Genomic DNA, 20908 nt, shown 5'->3' on the forward strand with positions numbered 1-20908 from the left:
GGTGCATTTGGATGACCTTCTTACAAGTGAAGTTGTCAGGAGCTCTTGAGGTCTCCCTGCCTTCCCACATCTCGCAGAGGATTATTGAACTCTCCTGCCAGGCATTGCTACTGCTCTGACTTTGCGATTATAAAGAAAGAAACAATAATTAAACTGTAAACAAATCAAACAACAGTTCTGTGTCTTCTCTCACCCAAGCTTCCTCCTTGAAGATTCAAAGATATAAACCTTCTAATTTCCGCTCAAAACCAATTTCCCCCCGCCGCTCTATCCCTCTACTCCGGCTGATCACTCACACACACACACACACACACACACACACACACACACACACACACACACACACACACACACACAACACACACACACACACACACACACATACACACATACACACACACAGAGTGAGAATCTCTCCACACCGTCCCCATCCAACACTCCTGGGTTCAGACACAGACTGGATCTCCATACGCACCGTCTCATCATACACTCCCGGGCTCGGACACAGAGTTCATCTCTCTCCATACCGTCATACCACAGACTTCCGGGGTCAGACACTGAGTAAAGTTCACTCCACACCACCGCATCACACACTCTCGGGTTCAGACACAGTGAAGCTCCCTCCACACTCACTCATCACATACTCCCGGGGACAGGAACAGAGTGAAACTCCCTCCACACAGTCGCATCACTCTCTCCTGAAGTTAGATACTGGGTGACACTTTCTCCGGACCGTCCTATCGCACACACCCCGGGTTCAGACATAAACTGAAGCTCACTGCCCCGGGACCCCTTCAGAAACTCCGATGTTCCGAAACTCCTTCCCTCTCACCAATCCCCAAACTCTGCCGTTCCCGAAGTCTTGAATTGTGTGCCGGCTCGTAGAATGTGTATGTGTTTCTGTTCAGAGGGTGTGCAAGGAACAGGATGGAATTGGAGGAAGGGTTGGTTTTGTCGGGAGCACGGACATGGTGGTGAGATAGCGGTCACTGGTGTGAATTGTTGTCGAACCAAACGATCGGCCTGTTCACACAGCGCAGTGCAGAGGCTCAGAACCGAGAGATCGATATCTGGTGGAAGGGGAGCTGGATGGTGCAACAACAGAGTCACCTCTCCCCCTTTCTCGCCATAATTCCATATAAGCAGAGAGAGAGGCAGACGTGTAGAGCAGGGGAGAGGGTTAATAGAATCGTGGAGGACCTGCAGGGGATGGAGCGGGTCAGAGAGACGGGGAGAGGAGTCGGTAAGGAGGAGATAACGGAGACGTCACGGAGTGTAGGGGATGGAGTGTGATGGAGACAGGGTGTGTAGAAGAAGATGGCGGAGGCGGAAACGGGAAGGACTGTAGGGGAAGTGGCGATGACGGTGACGAGGATGGTCGGGCTGGGAAGGAGGGTTGATGACGAACAGGAGACTGAAAACTCAATGAACCAGGAACACCTTCTTCCCCTCCGCCAGCATATTCTTGAACGCATCAGCAACACCTCCACATTGTTGCGGCATTTATTAGCTTTTTGCATTTGACATTAATTTTACATATTTGAGCCCTACGGATTCTTCAAAAGAACAAATATCCGGTGGTCTAAGTCACAGATAATAAAACAGACCGTGAATCCGGTAGAAAAGATGCGATAACGGGTGGACAGGACATTTGACACGCTGGCCTTCATCAGTCAGGACACTGAGTACGGGAGTCGGAGGTCACGTTGCAGTTGCAGATGACGTCGGTCAGGCCCGCACTTGGAGTATGGAGTTCAGTTCTGCTTGCCTTGCTCTAAGAGAAATCTCAACGAACTGGAAAGATTGCAGAGGGACATTTCCGAGGATGCTGCAGGGACAGGAGGGACTGAGATATGGAGAGAGGTCGGGAATTTTAGGCTTCAGTCTGTGACTTTACAGAGGTGTATGAAAACCACAAGAGTAACAAATAAGGCGACTGTGTGAAATCTATTCCCCAGGCCACATGATTGAGGTGAGAGTAGCTGGAAAGAGAAAAGGGAGACTGAGAGGTGTTAGGTAAAAAACAGAGTGGTATGGGAGAGCAGGGTAGAGAGGGACCAGAGAAACGGGGTTGAGAATGGGGAAGAGAATGGAAAAGAGTTGAGGGGGAGTGAGGCAGGAATGCGAGAGGAAGGAAAATGAGGATGTAATAGGTGAGATGGGAGGGGAGGAGGATGAGAGAGAGAGAGTTGTGAGGGAGGTGGGTAAAGAGAAGGAGAGATGTCGAATAAGTGAGCGACAGAAGGAGAGAGGAGAATAGGGGCAGGGGGTTGGGGAAGAGAAGATGTTTTTAGTGAGAGTCGGAGAGATGGTGGACAAAGAGGGGTTGACATAGAGGGAGTGCAGAGAAAGCTTTACTAGAATGTTATCTGGGTTTCAGCACCGAAGTTACAGGGAATGGTTGAACAAATTAAGACTTTATTCCTTGGAGCGCAGAAGGTTGAGGAGGGACTTGACAGAGGTATTTAAAATTATAATGGGGATCGATAGAGTTGACGTGGAGAGGCATTTTTCCATTGAGTGTAGGGGAGATTCAAAGAAGAGTTGAGAGTTAGGGGACAAAAGTTTAAGGGTAACACGTGGGGGGGGGGGGAATTTACTTACTCAGAGAGTTGTAGCTGTGTGGAACGAGCTTCCAGTAGAAGTGTGGAGGCAGGTTCGATATTGTCCTTTAAAGTAAAATTGGATAGATATATGGGCAGGAAAGGAATAGAGGGTTATCAGCTGAGTGTGGGTCAGTGGGTGTAAGTGTGAGTAAGCGTTCGGCACGGACTAGAAGCGCCGAGATGGCCTGTTTCCGTGCTGTAATTGTTATATGGTCATTTGATTGAAGTTGGCCCCATGGGCTGTTGACAGAGATCCTGGATCTTTTCAAGAATACCGGGGCACAAAGGTGCAGACCTTTCACAGATGAAACGGTGCTGCTGATTATTGCAACTCTGACCCCTTACTGGATTTACATTCACTGCATTCGAACTTTCCTGCGTTCACCTTGTAAACGACATTGGAGTCCACTTCCCCTGTCAAGGGGGTGGAAACAAGTTCATCTCTCCCCACAGCCCCGAGCCAGTGCCCAAAGTAATCCCAATGCCCAAACTTCTCCCTAGAGACCTGTGCCAATCACCAAAACATTCCCACTTCACACTGTCGGTCCACAGTCCACGTCAGTCCCCCAAATGAATTCAACTGCACACAGTCTGACAACAGCCCGTGTCGGTTTCCAAACTAATCTGATTGTCCACTCTTTGTCATGGTCCGGTCCGTGAAGTCCGCGTTCAGGCTCACTGTCCGGTCCATGGACTCCAGACTCCGGGTCTTCCGGCTGTCCCTTGGCTCTTTTGGGCTTATTCGTCGGCACCTGATTCTCGTCTTCTGGCCGGGATTATAAGTGGTCCTGGGTTCGAGTGTGGGTGCTGGTCCGTCTCGTCAGTATCCTGTCCTTGCCTTTGTGTGGGTTCGTCCCGTCGGTATCCTACCCTCGACTCAGTGGGGTAAGTCAGGCCTTCCTTGCCGTTACCCCTACGGTGGGATCTGTCCCTCCCGGTCCTTGCCTCCGTTGGGTAAGTCAGGGCCGTCATTGCCGTTACCTGAGGCCGGACTGTTCCCTTCCTTCCCTCCGAAGCCCTACCTGCAAGCTGCGCCTGAAGCCTTGCCCTGCAACATGTGTCTGGAGCTTTCCCTTCACCTTCTGCCTGGAGCCTTGCCTCGCCTCTCCCTTGCCTCTCCTCGCCTGTGTCTGGAACCTCGCCCTGTTTGGATCTGACTGTCTGTCCATGCCTTCGCTCGGTAGGTCTGACCGTTTTGCCGCTACCCCAGCGTTGGGAACTGTCTCGTCGTACTTGGTGTTCTTTGAAGTGAGTCCCGTCCCTACGTCCTGTACCAAAGGAGGGGCCCCGATTCTGTGTTCTGTGTTCCTGTTCTCTCTCGATGCAGGCTCTGTGTTCTGCGTTTCTGTTCTCCCACGACCAAGTCAATTCTTCGGGGTCTTGTCCAGTCCTAGTCACGGCTTTGTGTTCTCGTCTTGTCATATGCCTCGCCCAGCTCAGGGGTACCTTGCCCAGCCGGTGCTAGGGTTCCCTCGTCCTGTGTTGGGGTACCCTTGTTCTGTCAAGGAGACTCACGTCCAGTCCTGTGCCTCTCCTCGTCGTGTAGCCAAGCCTTGTCCTCGCCTGTTTCTGGAGTCCGAGCCCGAGTCAAGACCCAGGCTCTGTATCCTTGTCCAGTCTCTGACTGGGAGTCCAAGGCCAGGTTCATATTTCCCAGTTCCATGTCCTGGTTCCCATTCATCGTCAAGTACTAGCCCTGGCCCGGAGTCCTTGTCTCGTCCAGCGCCCTGTGTCGTGTCCAGCGTCCTTTCTTCCTCACTTCTCTTGCTTCCTTCTTCCCCACAGATCTGTATCAGTCCCAAATTAATCCCAGTACCCAACTTTCTCCTCACAGTGTCCGTCCCCGAAATAATTCTCTGACGCATTTTCTCCCCGCAGATTCTTGTCTGTCCTCAAACTCCCCTCACTAGACCACCCATCAGGACTGAACACTTCCAGTTCCCAAAATATCCCCGTACCCCACCTCCCCCCACAAGCGAGTTTCAGTCCCCAAAATGAGCTCATTGCCCCGCTCTCTCACCATTGACAAGTGCCTCTCCACAAATCAATTTCTATGTAACCTCGGTCGCCACAGTCCCGTCTCCACACCGAAAAAAAAAATCCCACATCCCACAAGCACGGTCTAACTAATCCCATGCCCACTCTCTTTCAGCAGAAAACCGAATGACCCCAAATCTCACCCGGCTTTGCATTTTCCAATCCAGTATGAAGTGTCTTGGTCGCCCGACAGTGTTGTTAACAAAATTCTGTGAAATAAAATTGCTAAAGGATTGAAATCGAGAAAAATTTAAGGGATCTCAGATCAATGGAGCATGTGATGGGATGGTGTGGAGAGAGCTTCACTCTGTGTCTGACTGCGGGAGTGTGTGATGGGACGGTGTGGAGGGAGATTCACTCCGTGTCTGACTCCGGGAGTGTGTGATGGGACGGTGTGGAGGGAGATTCACTCTGTGTCTGACGCCGGGAGTTTGTGATGGGACGGTGTGGAGGGAGATTCACTCTGTGTCTGACCCCGCGAGTGTTTGATGGGACGGTGTGGAGGGAGATTCACTCTGTGTCTGACGCCTGGAGTTTTGTGATGGGACGGTGTGGAGGGAGATTCACTCTGTGTCTGACCTCGGGAGTGTGTGATGGGACGGTGTGGAGGGAGATTCACTCTGTGACTGTTCCCGGGAGTGTGTGATGGGACGGTGTGGAGGGAGATTCACTCTGTGACTGTTCCCGGGAGTGTGTGATGGGACGGGGTGGAGGGAGATTCACTCTGTGTCTGACCCCGGGAGGGTGTGATGGGATGGTGTGGAGTGATCTTTACTCTGCGTCTGACCCCGGGAGTATGTGATCGGATAGAGTGGAGGGAGCTTCACAATAGTGTGGATATTTCTTAATTGGATCTAGCACACACCTCTTCCTCCTGTGGAATTAATTTCAAGAAGTTTTGATTCAGAGTTACAACAATGCTGCTTCGCCGCATCATAAGATTTTGCAGACTTGGATATAAAATAACAGCGATCTTCATTTCTGATCCAGTCCTGGGAACATGCTTGCTCTGGAAGGGAGAAATAAGGAACAGTGAATGTTCCACCGTCCGCCTATTACGTTCAGCGGGAGTTAGACAAGGATTCCCCCCTGCTCCGTTCATCACACACACCGACAGTTAATTACAGAATTAAACTCCCTACATAACGTCCCGTTGCACACATCAGGGATGAGAAACAGAGTGAATCTAAATGACATTTGTCCCATCTCAAACTCCGTAGTCACACACACTGTGAATATCCCCTCCACTCCGTCCCGTCACACACTCCGGGAGACGGACACAGAGTGAACTTCCCTCCACACCATCCCGTCACACACTCCCGGGGTCAGACAAAGAGTGAATCTCCCTCCACAGCGTCCCATCCAACGCTGCCTTGGTCAGACACAGAGTGAATCTCCCTCCGCACCGTCCCTTCACACTCTCCCGGGGTCAGACCCAGAGTGAAGCTCCCTCCACACCGTCCCATAATACACTCCCCAGCTCAGACACAGAGTGAATCTCCCTCCACACCGTCCCATCACACACTGTCAAGCTCATTCAGAGAACTTTGTTCACACCCACAACATCCGTACACACAGCACGTTGTCAGACACAGAGTGGAGAACCTTCCTAGACATCGTCCCATCACACATTCTAGGGGTTAGATTCAGAGTGAAATTGCCTTCACAGCATCCCATCACACACTCCCACGGAGAGGTTTAAAATGAAGATCCCTCCACACTGTATATCACAATCAGAAGTGTTATGTACGTAGTAATCCTCCGTCCCTATCATCCCATTAGAAACACGGAAACAGAAACATGGAGAACCGGAAGCACAATACAGGCCCTTTGACCCACAAATTGTATTGAACATCTCCTTACCTTAGTATTACCTCGGCTTGCCCATAGTCCTTTATGTTTCAAAGCCCCATTTCAATAATTTCAACACTGGGAAAAAGCCTCTGACTATCCACACGATCAATGCCTCTCATCAGCTTTTACACCTTTGTCATGTCACCTCACTCCTCAGTCGCTAGAAGTTGAAATGGCCAAGTATATACAACCTACTCTCATAAGGCATACCGGGCAACATCTTTGTAAATCTCCTTTGAACCCTTTCTAGAGTTTCCACGTCCTTCCTGTAGTGAGGTGACCAGAACTGAGCACAGTACTGCAGGTGGGGTATGACCAGGGTTCTGTATAGCTGCAAGATTACTTCTTGGCTCTTAAACTCAATTCCATGTTTGATGAAGGAAAATGAACCAGCCCAAGCTTACTTTGGTTGAACTCCCTCCGCCACATCTTAGGCTAGTTTTGCATCCAATCAATGTCCAGCTGTAACCTCTCACAGCCCTCAACACTGTCCACAACACCCCCAGCAAATTTACTAACCCATCCCGCCACTTCCTTATCCAGGTCATTTATAAAAATCACAAAGAGTATGGGTTCCAGAAAAAAAATCCGGAGTCACAACTTTGGTCACTGGCCGCCATGCAGAATATGACCCGCCTACCACCACTCTTTACCTTCTGAACGCAAGCCTGTTCTGGATCCACAAAGCAATTTCCACTTGGATCCCATGTCTCCTTACTTTCTCAATAAGCTTTGCATGGGGTACTTTATCAAATGCCTTGCTAAAATCCATATGCACTGCATCTACTGCTGTACCTTCATCAATATGTTTAGCTACATCTTTAAAAATTCAATCAAGCTCGTACCGACCGACCTGCCTTTGACAAATCTGTGCTGACTATTCTTAATCATATTATGCCTCTCCAAATGTTCATTAAACCTGCCTCTCAGGATATTCTGCATCAACTTAACTACCACTGAAGTAAGACTCACTGGTCTATTATTTCCAGGACTGCACCTACTCCGTTTCTTGAACAAGGGAACAAAATCCGCAAACCTCCAATCCTCAGGATTCTACACTCCCAGAGTCAGCAACAGGATGAAGCTCGGACCGCAGCCTCCCATCTCACAGCAAAGTGCCAAACACTGAAGGAAGCTCCCTCTACACCGTCTCATCACATATTCCAGCGGTCAGACACAGTGTGAAGCTCCCTCTATATCGTCCTATCACATGCTGCCGGCGTCAGGCACAGAGTGAATCTCCCTGCACATCGTCCCCACACACACTCCGAAGATGAGGCACGGCATAGAACTACCGCGGAACCGTCTCAACAAAGGCTCCCGGTTTCAGTTATAGGGTAAAGCTCCCTGCACGCCAACGAATCACACACCTCCTGGGGTGAAACACAAATTCGGATTCCATCCAAAAAATCCTGCCATCCACCCCTGTGGACAGACGCAGAGTGAAGCTCTTGTCTCACGGTACCATCATACACTCCCCGGGTGAGATGCAGAGTGAAACTCTTGTTTCACGGTACCATCATACACTCCCCGGGTGAGATGCAGAGTGAAGCTCTTGTTTCACGGTACCATCATACACTCCCCGGGTGAGATGCAGAGTGAAGCTCTTGTTTCACGGTACCATCATACACTCCCCGGGTGAGATGCAGAGTGATGTTATTTCACTCTGTCCCTGCACACATGAACGTGATCAGCCTCAGACCGAAGCTCTCTCTCCACCGCATTATCACACATTCCACGGGTCAGATATGGAGTGAAGCTCCCTGCACACTGTCCCTTCCACTGTCCTGCGGACAAACACAGAGTGAACCTCACTCCAAACTACCCCATCACACCCTCCCTTAATCAGACAGGGAATGAAACACTTTCAGCATCATCCCACCGCTCACTCCCGTGGTCAGACACAGTAAGATGCTCCTCTACATCGTCACATCAGACAACACTGAGGTCGGAAAACGAGAGAGGCGCCGTCCGCACCGTCCTGGCACACACTCCCGGTATTGGAAACAGAGTGAAACACCATCAATGCCGCGTACACCGTCCCCGGTGTCAGAAAGAGTGATGCCCCCCTCCGTTGCCATAGATCCCCAGCACAATCTGTTGCCAGTCACTGGATGAACCTCCTTCCACACCAGGCGGACAGATACTCCAGGGGAACGAAACAGACTGTCACTCCCTCCTCACTCTTCCATAACACACAGTTCTGGTCAGACAGAGTGAAGCTCTCTCTGGAGAACCGGAGAAGGTTTCTGTCTTTGAGTGAAACTCCCTCCACATCGTCCCTTCGCAAACTCCCGTGGTAAGCAAAACCGCGATGCTCCCTCCGTAACTTCTCATCAAGCAACCTGTCGCCAGAAACTGAGGGAATCTCCTTCCATACTGTCCCATCACACTCAGCTGTGGTCATGCACAGAATGAAGCTCACTCCACAGCGTCCCATCATACAGTCCCTGGTAAGTAACTGAGAGAACCTCTCTGTGAACCGTCCATGACAAATCCACCGCCCGGGGTCAGGCAGATAGTGAAATCCAGTCAATATCTTCCAGTGGTACACTCTCGGTGTCAGACTACTTCCACAAAATCCAGTCACTCAAACCGGTGTCATATAGCAGCTTCCTCTGCACTATCCCATCACTCACTCCCGGTGTCAGACTCCTTCCACAACATCCAATCACTCAAACCGGTGCCATATAGCAGCTCCCTCTTCACTACCCCATCACTCACTCATCAGACACAGGGTGAAGCTCCCTCTCCACGATCACATCACACACTGCCAGAGACAGGCACAGAGTAAAGATTCCTCTCTCTGTGCCTGCCCTGTGATGAGGAGCGGGTGAAAGAGGGGGATGATGACTCACCTCTTCTGCTGTTCAACAATTGACAGAATCGAGCCTTGATTTCGTTGACAGATCTGTACTTCGTTTCCATCTCAGTGAACTGGTGACGGAGATCGCTGTGCCTTCGTTTAAGATCGGACAGATTAGAGTTGAGCACAGAGAGATTCTTGAGACAGGTTCTCAGGGAGAGATCCAGGTGGGAATTCTCCGATATCTTGGATTCAAAGGTTGAGTTTAACTCATGGACTTGTATTCGACATTGGTGGTGGGTCGCGTTTAACTCTTTATAATCTTCGTTTCGTTTCATCTGAGACCGACGGATCTGTGATACTGAGAGAGATTATGAAGGATGTTTACAGTGTGTTAGGGTCACGCCAAGAGCGGGTCACGGAGGGTGCTGTGACAGAGACAAGGTGAAGGGTATCACAGAGATGGGTGTAATGATGTCACAGCGAGGGACGGCGGCGCACCGTGAGGGGCTTGTCTGTTTCACGCTGAGGGGTATACTGCGTCAGAATTGTGGTGAAGATTGATACTCCGTCTTTGAGTGGAAAATATCCGAGTCGCTGAGAGGGACGTTTCGGTGCCACTGTGATAAGTGTTTTATTTTCCTGTACCCGTAATCGTAGTCTTTTCCTGCAGTCGTGTAATGAGACAACATGAAGTGGATCTCGATGTCATGGTGATGGATATGTCAGACTGAAGGCTCTGCTGGTGTCACGGTGAGAGAGGTATCTGTGTCTGTGTGGGGTATGTCTCTGCCACGGTGAGAGACATGTCATGGCCACGGTGTATATGAGAGTGTCACACTGAGGTGTGTGTCGGTGTTACGGAGAGTACTATGTCGGTGTCATTGTGAATTTATGAGTCGCTATCACGGTGAGGGTTTTACCTGTGTCAGGGTGAGGTGTGGGTAGTTGCCTCAGTGAGCGGTACATCGGTGTTATGTTGAGGGGTGATGCTGTCTGGATAAGGGGTGTGACAGTGACGTGTGAGTCTTTCTTTAGGAGTGTACGTGTCTCGTTTAAGGTCATGACAGTGCTACTGGGATAAAATTGTTGATGCTATGGTGAATTGCGTGTCGGTGTCAGGACGAGTCTTGATTGCGTTACTGTAAAGGTCGTGTCTTTATCACGGTTAGGGGTGTGTCCGTGTTGTGGTGATGTGTTTTAGTCGGTGTTACGGTAAGCGGCGTGTCGGTGTCACTGTGGTGTTTTACAATAACAATTCATTCCTATCCCTTTACGTATGGTCTGATTCCACCGGGAGACCGTTCCACTCACTATGGATCGAGAGACCGGCCACTATCACGATGAGGGCGGACGGAACTAAGCAGAGTAGGCAGATCAGACGGTACGGTCTATTTCCGATCTTCCCTTTCGATTCCCGGTCATGCGCCGCTGTGGGGAGACCATACGACCATAAGACTACAAGATATAGTAGCCGAAGAAGGACATTCGTTCCATCGAGTCTGCACCGCCATTGAAGCATGCGCAGATCTAATTCTTCCTGTCATCCCCAGTCCCCTGCCTTCTCCCTTTACCCTTTGAAACACTGCCTTAAATGACTTGGCTTCCGTAGATGCTCCTGGTAACAAATTCCACAGATTTACCACCCTCTGACTAAAGTAATTTATCCGAATCTCAGTTCTAAAAGGAGGTCCTTCAATGCTGAAGTACTGCCCTCTTGTCCTAGCATCCCTTACCACTGGAAGGAGCATTTCCATATCTAATCTGTTCCGGCCTTTTTAACATTCCGAATGTTTCAGACAGACAGAGAGACAGACAGACTTTATTGATCCCGAGGGGAAATTCGGTTTCGTTACAGCCACACCAACCAAGAATAGTGAAGAAATATAACAATATAAAACCATAAATAATAAAATAGTAATAAGTTAATCATGCCAAGTGAAATAAGTCCAGGACCAGCCAAATGGATCAGGGTGTCTGACACTCGGAGGGAGGAGTTGTAAAGTTTGATGGCCACAGGTAGGAATGACTTCCTATCTTCCTATAACGCTCAGTGTTACATCTTGGTGGAATGAGTCTCTGGCTGAATGTTCCACCCCCACAACATCACTGGCCTTACGAATGAGTTTGTTGATTCTGTTGGTGTCTGCTACCCTCAGCCTGCTGCCCAGCACACAACAGCAACCATGATAGCACTGGCCAACACAGACTCGTAGAACATCCTCAGCATCGTCCGGCAGATGTTAAAGGACCTCGGTCTCCTCAGGAAATAGAGACGGCTCTGGCCCTTCTTGTAGACAACCTCAGTGTTCTTTGACCAGTCCAGTTTATTGTCCATTCGTATCCCCAGGTATTTGTAATCCTCCAGCATGTCCACACTGACCCCTTGGATGGGAACAGGAACCACCCTAGACCTCCTCAGGTGTCCACCACCAGATCCATAGTCTTTTTTTCTGTGAGATCCTTCCTCATTCTTCTGAACTCCAGGGATTACAGCCCAAGAGCTGTCTGACGTTTCTCATACGGGAACATTTTTATTCCTGGAATCATTCTCGTGAATCTTCCCTGAACACCTCTCTAATGTCAGTATAAATAAGGAGCCGAAAACTACGCACAATACTCTCAGCGTGGTCTCACCAGTGCCTTTTGGTGTCTCAACATCACATCCCTGCTCTTAAAGTTTATACCTCCAGGAATGAATGTCAACATTTCATTCGCTTTCTTCACCACTGACCGAACCTGGAGGTTAATCTTTAGGGTATCTTGCACAAGTACTCTCAAGCACCTTTGCATCTCTGCATTTTTGAATTTTCTCCCCATCTCAATAATAGTCTGGTTATTATTTACATCCATCAAAGTACATGGACATACACTTAAACATTATATTTCATTTGCCACTTCTTTGCCCATTCCTCTAAACTATCTAAGTCTCTCTGTTTCCTCAATACTACCCCTTTCATCGGCTGCAGAAAAGGTGGACACATGGAAGGATTGTCTAATGAGTCTCTGTTTGTGGAGGTTAGGAACAGGAAGGGGTCAATAACTTTACTGTTTTTTTAAAGACCGCCAAAAGAGTAACAGGGATACCGAGGAGCAGATATGGCAAACAGATCCTGGAAATATGTGATAACACAGATTTGTCGTAATGGGAGATTTTAATTTCCCAATATCGATTGGCATCTCTCTAGAGCAAGGTATCTGTCAGTTTGTTCAGGAAGGTTTTTTGACAAATATGTTGACGAGCCTACAAGAGAAGAGGCTGTACTTGATTTGGAATTTGGGAATGAACTTGGCCAGGTGCCACATCTCTAATGTGAGAGCATTTTTGAAATGGTGATCATAATTCTATCTCCTTTGCAATAGCATTGTAGGGAGATAAGAACAGACAAGTTAGAAAAGCGTTTAAATGGAGTAACAGGAATTATGATGCCTCCAGGTAGGAAATTGGAAGCTTAAAATTAGAAACAGATATTATCAGGGAAAGGTACGGAAGAAATCTGGCGAATGCTGTAGAGGATATGTGCCTGGAGTTCTGCATAGGTATTTTCCAATGAGACTGGGACGATATGGTAATGTAAAAGTTCTGTGATGTATAAAGGATGTAATAAACCTAGTCAGGAAGAAAAAGAAAGAAACTTGCAAAAGGTTCAGAGAGATAGGTAATGTTATAGATCTAGAAGATTATAAGGCGAACAGGAAGGAGCTTAAGAGGGAAATTAGGACAGCCGAATGGAGCCATGAGAAGGCCTTGGCGGGTAGGATTAAGGAAAGCCCCAAGGCATTCTACAAGTATGTGAACAGCAAGTGGATACGACGTGAAATAAAAGGACCTATCAAATGTGACAGTGGGAAAGTGTGTATGGAACCGGAGGAAATAGCGAAGGTACTTAATGAACACATTGCTTCTGTATTCACTACGGAAAAGGATCTTGTTGAAATTAGGGATGACTTGCAGCAGAGTGAACAGCTTGAGCAAAGAAAGCGGTTGTACTGGAGTGTTTGGAAAGCATCAAGTTGGATCAGTCGCCGGGACCGGATGACATGTGCTCCAGGCTACTGTGGAAGGCAAGGGAGGAGATTGCTGAGCTTCTGGCAATGATCTTTGAATGGTCAATGGGGACTGGAGAGGTTCCGAGGATTAAAGGGTTAAGGATGTTGTTCCTATGTTTCAGAAATGGAGTAGACATAGCACAGGAAATTATACACAAGTGAGTTGTACCCCAGTGAGTTGATGTAAGTAAGTTGATGAGTAAGTTGATGGAGAAGATCCTGATAGGTAAGATTATGAACATATGAAGAGGTATAATATGATTTGGAGTAGTCAGCATGGTTTTGTCAAGGGCAGGTCGTGCCTTACGAGCCTGATTGAACTTCTTGGGATGTGACTAAACACATTGGTGAAGGAAGAACAGTAGATATACTGAATAGGGATTTGTAAAGGTACCCCATGCAAGGCTTATTGAGAAAGTATGAAAGGCATGGGATCCAAGGGGACATTGTTTTGTGGATCGAGAACCGGCTTGCCCTCAGAAGGCAAAGTATGGTTGTAGACGAGTCATATTTTACATGGAGGGGCTGTCATCAGTGGAGTGCCTCAGGGATCTGTTCGGGGACCCTTACTCTTTGTTGATTTTTATAAATGACCTAGATGAGGAAGTGGAGGGATGTGTTACTAAGTTTGATTAGGACACGAAGTTTGGAGTTTTGTGGATAGTGTGGAGGGCTGTCAGAGTTACAGCAGGACATTGATAGGATGCAAAACCGGGCTGAGAAGTAGCAGGTGGAGTTCAACTCAGAATAAGTGTGAAGCGGTTCATTTTGGAAGGTCAAATAAATTGGCAGCAGATAGTATTAATGGTTAGACTCTTGGCAGTGTGGAAGATCAGGGTGATCTTGGAATCGGAGTCCATAGGACGCTCAAAGCATCTGCGCAGGCTGACTCTGCGGTTACGATGGCCTTCATCAATCGTCGACTTGAATTTAGGAGTCGAGAGGTAATGTTGCAGATATCTGGGACGCTGCTGAGTCCCCACCTGGAGTACTGTGCTCGGCACTGGTCGCCCTCACTATAGGAAGGATGGGGAAGCCGTAGAAACGGTGCAGAGGAGATTGACAAGGATGTTGTCTGGTTTGGAGAGCGTGACCTATTAGAATAGGATGAGTGAACTTTGCCTTTTCTCCTTGGAGCGAAGGAGAATGAGATAGTGCTGACAGAGGTGTAAACGATGATGAGCGGCGTTAGTCGTGTGGATAATCAGAGACTTTTTTTCCCAGGGCTGAAATGGTTGCCACAGCAGGACACAGGTTTAAGGGTGCTGGGGAATCGGTACAGAGTGATGTCACTGGTAAGCTTTTTTACTCAGAGAGTGGAGAGTGAATGGAATGGGCTGCCGGCAACGGTTGGGGGTGGCGAATACGATAGGGTCTTTTAAGAGGCTTTTAGATAGATACATGGATCTTAGTAGAATAGTGGGCTGTAGGTAAGGCTAGTAATTTATTAGGTAGGGACATGTTCGGCATAACCTTGTGGGCCGAAAGGCCTGTATTGTACTGTAGGTTTTCTATGTTTCTATGTTTACCCAGATGATCGCCCGTCAATGGAACGAGCTGCCAGAGGAAGTGGTCTATTCAGAATCTTGGAGACTTGGGTGCAGAACTTGTGAAACTCTCCAGAATGACATTATTGCGACCACTGACCTGTCTGCGCAGTGATTGGCTGTTCGCCCGGTGGCGAGTCGGTGGGAGGATCCTCAGACTCAGCAGATGAGGAGGTTCGTCTTTCGGAAAGTTCAGTTCTGCATAGGTGGACGTCAGACCGGCTGGGGGAGAGAGATAGAGAATTTGTGTGTGGTAGCGAGAGAGAAGGAGGGAGGGAGAGAAAGAGGGAGGGAGGGAGACAGAGACAGAGAGAGAGAGAGGGGGGAGAGAGAGAGAGAGAGAGAGAGGAGAGAGAGAGGAGAGAGAGAGAGAGAGGAGAGAGAGAGAGAGAGAGAGAGAGAGAGAGGAGAGAGAGGAGAGAGAGAAGAGATGAGAGAGAGGAGAGATGAGAGAGAGAGAGAGAGATAAGGAAATAGCTGGACAGACGATGGTGGCAATGGGCGGGAAATGGGTGAACATAGGGGAGAGAACGAAGTGAGACAGGGAAGAGAGAGGGAAGAGAGATAATGAGTGGAGGAGCTGTGAGAGGGGTGAGGGAGATAAAAAGTGGGGAGAGGGAGATGAGCGGACAAGGTGGAGAGGGGGGGAAGAGACACAGAGAGTGAGAGACAGAGTGAGAGGGGAAAACCAGAAGGGAAGAGTCGGGAGAGAGAGTGAGGGAGAAAAAGGGGACAGTGGATATAGAAGAGGAGTGTGTGTGAAGTCGGGGATGAGATGGAAAATGGGGGCGGAGAGAGGGGATGAACATGGAGATAGATTGTGACACAGTAGGGAGCGAGAGGGTGATAGGAAGCAACGTGTTTGCGGACAGAGAGGGAAAGAGGGCGCGAGAACGGAAAGAGCAGAAGAGGAGTGGTGTGATAGAGGGGACCGGGTAGAGTGTACGGGTAGTGTGAGAGTGAGAGAAAATGAAGGGGAGAGTTGGCAGAAAGAAGGAGAGGATGAAAAGAGAGGAGAGGAAAAAGGGTTGAGGAGATGGAGGGAGGGCAAGAGGGAGTATGGTGAAGTAGAGAGAGAGGATGAAACAGAAAGAGGAGAGAAAGAGTGGGAAAAAGGGAGAGGGTTAGTGAGGGATAGGTAGTAGCAGAAAGAGGGGGAGCGAGGAGAGGGGGAAAGAGCGAGGCGGAGAGGAAGAGAGGGGATAGATAGTGGGTAAGAGTAGGGTGAGTTTAAAATTCTATACTGTATACAGTATATATAAAATATATAAAATCATATACATTATAATTTTATTACTGTGCCCATCATCAGTCCTTCCTCGGTGTTTCCTACTCTCTGCCCATCCCCACAGCGCTCCTTTCTCAATACCCTCCTGCCTCAATACCCCTCCCACGGTACAACCACCACACTGCCCTGCCTATGACATTCTCTCTTCACTGACCACCTCCCACAACACTCTCTCTTCCTCGGATTCCATAGCACTCCACCTACGCCGCCAATCCTCGGCGCTGCCTCCAAGCCCCTTCCCCGAGTACAGGCTCCTCACAACCCTCCAGCACAGTTCCCTCCTCACCGCCTCTCCCATCAGTTCAGCTGGGGACAGACAGTAAGAGTTAGTGAAGGACCCTCTAATCCGTCCGATTACCACACACCCGGGGTCAAACACAGAATGGAGCGCTCCCCCCCCCCCCCCCGTTTCTCTGACCCACTCACCGTTGGAAGCAGACTGTGGCCCCGTCTTTGCGAACCTTCACATTCACATAAGTCTTGCCGTCGTCCATCTTGTTCAGGACTCTCTGTGTATCTGAGCTGAAAAACGACCGTTGTCAGAGGAAGCCCGTGTTGAGAGGCGGTCAAACCGACACCAGCAAAAGGCCAGGTGGGCAGCTGATAAAGAGAGGAACCGAGAGCAGGGGGAGAAGTGCCCAGAGGAAGAGTGAATGAGGACGTGGGAGAGCCAGGTTCAGGGAGATTAGATTGGCGGGTGCTGGGGAGAATATTGACAGTGGGGAGAAAGAGAGAGGGTGAGAGGGGGAGATTAGGAATCGGGAAGAGAGAGGTGAGTGGCAGTGTACAGAGGGCAGAGGGTTGAGAGAAGAGGAAGTGTGCGGAGAGAGATGGAAGGTAAACGTAAGAGAAATGGGGAAACATGCGTAAGGTGGAGGGATATATTGAAAAGAGGGTGAGGAGATTCGGCGAGATTGGGAGCGACAAAGAGAAAAACAGACTGTGAACGGAAGAGAGAGAGAGACAGGGAAAGAGAGAGCGAGAGAGAGAGAGAGAGAGGAGAGAGAGAGAGAGAGAGAGAGAAGAGAGAGAGAGAGAGAGAGAGAGAGAGAGGAGAGAGAGAGGAGATGGGGATGAGAGAGAGAGAGGAGAGAGGAGAGAGAGAGAGAGAGAGAGAGAGAGAGAGGAGAGAGGAGAGAGAGAGAGAGAAGTGAGGAGTGAGAGTGAAAAGCGATGCGTGGGGAGGAATGGTGGAGAGGAATGTAGACGATGGATGTGGAGAGGAAGATAAGTAGGAGGAGAAAGAGAAAGGGAATGAATTGGAAGGGAGAAGATTGAGGGCCGGAGGGAATGTCGGAGGGATTTGTGTCACTCATACAGAGCCTGTATTCCCCGGGAGTATGCATCCACCGTTGGTTCCTGGTTTGGGCGTTGGTCTGTTCCTGCTCATCGCCGGGGTTCCAGGCCTTCAGGTCCGCGAGAACCCACGACCCCAGGTCAAAGCCCGAACACACACCGAAGTGAGAGAGCACACACCCTCCTCCGAGTGAAGTTAAACACCTCCGCTGGAAACGCTTTTCTTCCACAAGTTTCCTCCTTTTCCTCGTTCAGTGGCGGACTCTCGCCTTCCTTCTTATTCCAAGGCAATCTCTCTCTCTCTCTCCTCTCTCTCTCTCATCTCTCTCTCTCTCTCTCTCTCTCTCTCTCTCTCTCTCTCCTCCTCTCTCTCTCTCTCTCTCTCCTCTCATCTCTCTCTCTCTCTCTCTCTCTCACTCTCTCTCTCTCACTCTCTCTCTCTCTCTCTGGTCTCCTTCTCCCATCCTCCTTTCCATTCTGCCCTTTCCCCACCATTCATTAGGAGAAACTGGAGGCATCGTCCATTCTTTCTCGTCCTCAGCTCCCAGTGGAACAACTTTCCCCGCTTCTATCTTATCTATCGCTTCAATAATTTTATATATTTCTCTAAGATCTCATTTTCTTTGGGTTCCAGTGAGTAGAGCGCCAGGAGACTCAATCTCTCCTCATATTGTCAGCCCCTCATCTCTGGAATTACCACCTGAGCCTCTTCTGCCACCGCCTCCAAATCCAATATATCCTTCCTCAAGTAAGGAGACTAGAACTTCACACAGTTACTCCAGGTGTGGCTCCAAAAGGACACTGTACAATTCCATCATAACTTCCCTGCTCTTTAGTTTAGCCCTTCCCGCAATGTAGGCAAACATTAAATTGTCATCTTGACAGCCTGCTGCACCTGCAAACCAACCCTTAGTGAATCATGCACAGGACATTGTAACTCCCTCTGCACAGCAGCATGCTTGCAATCTTTTAACATTTAAATAATAATCTGATCTTCCATTTTTCCTGCCTAAGTGGATGGGTATCCAATTTACCAACATTGCACTCCGTTTGCCAGACCCTCGCCCACTCAAACCTATCTATAGCTCTAGAGATGGAACAGGTTTGTTCCAGAGCTGTGGGCTTCAGACCATGATGCGAGATTGAGTCCCACTGGGACTGTACTCACTGTAATTTTGAAGAATGAGAGGAGATTTTATAGAAAGATAAAATTACAAAACGGAGTGATTCATTTCCTTCTTAGTACCAATCTCCCGCCTTCGCTCAGTATCCCTTCATTATCAGAATAGTCAGGAATCTACCACCCTCCGACTGAACTATGTCCAATAACGTCTCCTCCACGGCCCTGAGGTAACGAATTTGACACATTCACCCCTATCCAGGCCAAAGAATTTCCTCCGACTCTCCGTTGTAAATTGAAAGCTCTCTATTCTGAGTTTGTCTTACTATGCCCGCACTCCACCTTAGAATGCCTTCTCTGCACAGCTACTCAGTGAAGATCTTCAACACTCGATATGTTTCCCTGACGTCACCCTGTATTCTTCTGAAATCCATTTGAGTACAGACCCAGATCAAACGCCCCTTGTGTGATAAGCGTTTCAATCCATGAATCATTGTCATTCATTCCCATGGAACACAGTCCAAAGTCAGCACATCCTTTCTTATCTCAGGGACACCAAACCTCTCATAATACATAAACTTAGGCCTAACCAGTGACTTTTAAAGCCTTAACATTACATGTTTTTCTTCGTTTATAACCTCGACCTCTGGATATGAATGCTAAAATTCGATTTGCCTTCCTCACCAACAACTCCAGTAAATTAATTATCAGGGAATCGTGCACGAGAATCCGCAAATCACTTTGCGCCACAACTATTTGATTTTTCTCCCCATTTAGAAAAATCATCTCTACTTTTATTTCTTGTACCAAGGTGCATGTCTGTATACTTTCCCCACACTGTACTCCATCTGCCACTGCTTTGCCAATTCCCTAATCCGTCTTCAACACTACCTGTAAATGGGAAATGTTATGACCGACCTACACTGACTGTGGTTTCCCGATGAGGAGGTCAAACATTCTGTTGCAGAGGGGGATATACTAACCCAGGATTTGGAGCTTGCTGATTAGAAATGAGGAAATGATTGTGCTGAACGCTGAGCTGTTGTCAATAATCCGTCCCCTGACATGGTATTGCTATTGTCCAGACTGTCGAAGTCCCAGTGGAGAGCAGGTGAGATTGCTCCCTGTGAGACCTATTGTGGAGCGACAAAGTTAGCGGGCTAATTTCTTGGGCCCAATATCAATTCTCTGAGGTGCTGAAACCCAGGAAATGCAAGATGCTTGATTTGGGAGGCTTACTTGGGTTACTGATGATAAGAACTCAGACACAGTTGGCAATCCATGGATTCATTATTTTCTGAATACTGTCCTCGGCTGCATATATTTCAATAAATTAAGGATTGTAGAAAAGGTGGATAATTATGGTGAAGATGAGGTGACTGGTTGACAAACAGAGGCAATGTGTAGTGAGGAGAGGCTATTGACAGGGCAAATTCGCAATCAGTAGGATGAGCTGCAAATTAAAAGGTAGACAAAATCGAAGAGGATGAATGGAGTGCTGAAGGTTTTATATTCGAACTCACACTGTAGAAACAGAGAAACATAGAAAACCAACAGCACAATACAGGCCCCTCGGAATGTATTCTGCATTATAAGGTATAATCCCTAGTTCAGGCAACATACATGGAAATGTCCTCTACAAACTTTCTATGGTTCAAACGTGCTTGCTGCAGTGAGGCGACCAGGAATAAGCACAGTATTCCAAATGGTGCCCAATATAGATGCAACATTATCCGCTCTAAAACTCAATCCCACGGTTTGGAAATCAGTGGTGAGCGGCGTGCCGGAGGTGTCGGTGATGCGTCCGCGATTGTTCACGGCACACATGAGTGATCTGAAATAAGCGATCGAGTGTAGTGTATCGAAGTTTGCTGATGTCACTAAATTGTGTGAAAAAACAACTTGTGTAGAAGATATGGAGAGTTTGCTGAGAGATATTAATAGGTTGACTAGAAGAGAGTCTGGCAAGTGGTGTACAATGTTGGTAAATGTGAATTCATCCACTGTGGAAGGAAAAAGAATTAAATAGCAAATTACTATTTAATTGATGAAAAAAAAAACTATATAGCATGCTGTTGTACAGAGAGACGAAAGGGTTCTTGTGCAGAATCAGAGAAGATTGGTTTGCAGGTCCAGCAAGCTCTCAGAAAGGCAAGTGAAATGTTGGCCTTCATTGCTGGAGGAATTGAACTTACATAGAAACATAGAAAATAGGTGCAGGAGTCGGTCATTCGTATCTGAGGGACACAAAACTGCTCATAGTACCCAAGTTTAGGCCACACCAGTGACTTTTAAAACACTAAC

Source organism: Hemitrygon akajei, unplaced genomic scaffold (genome assembly GCF_048418815.1).
Source record: "Hemitrygon akajei unplaced genomic scaffold, sHemAka1.3 Scf000046, whole genome shotgun sequence".
NCBI lineage: Eukaryota > Metazoa > Chordata > Chondrichthyes > Myliobatiformes > Dasyatidae > Hemitrygon > Hemitrygon akajei.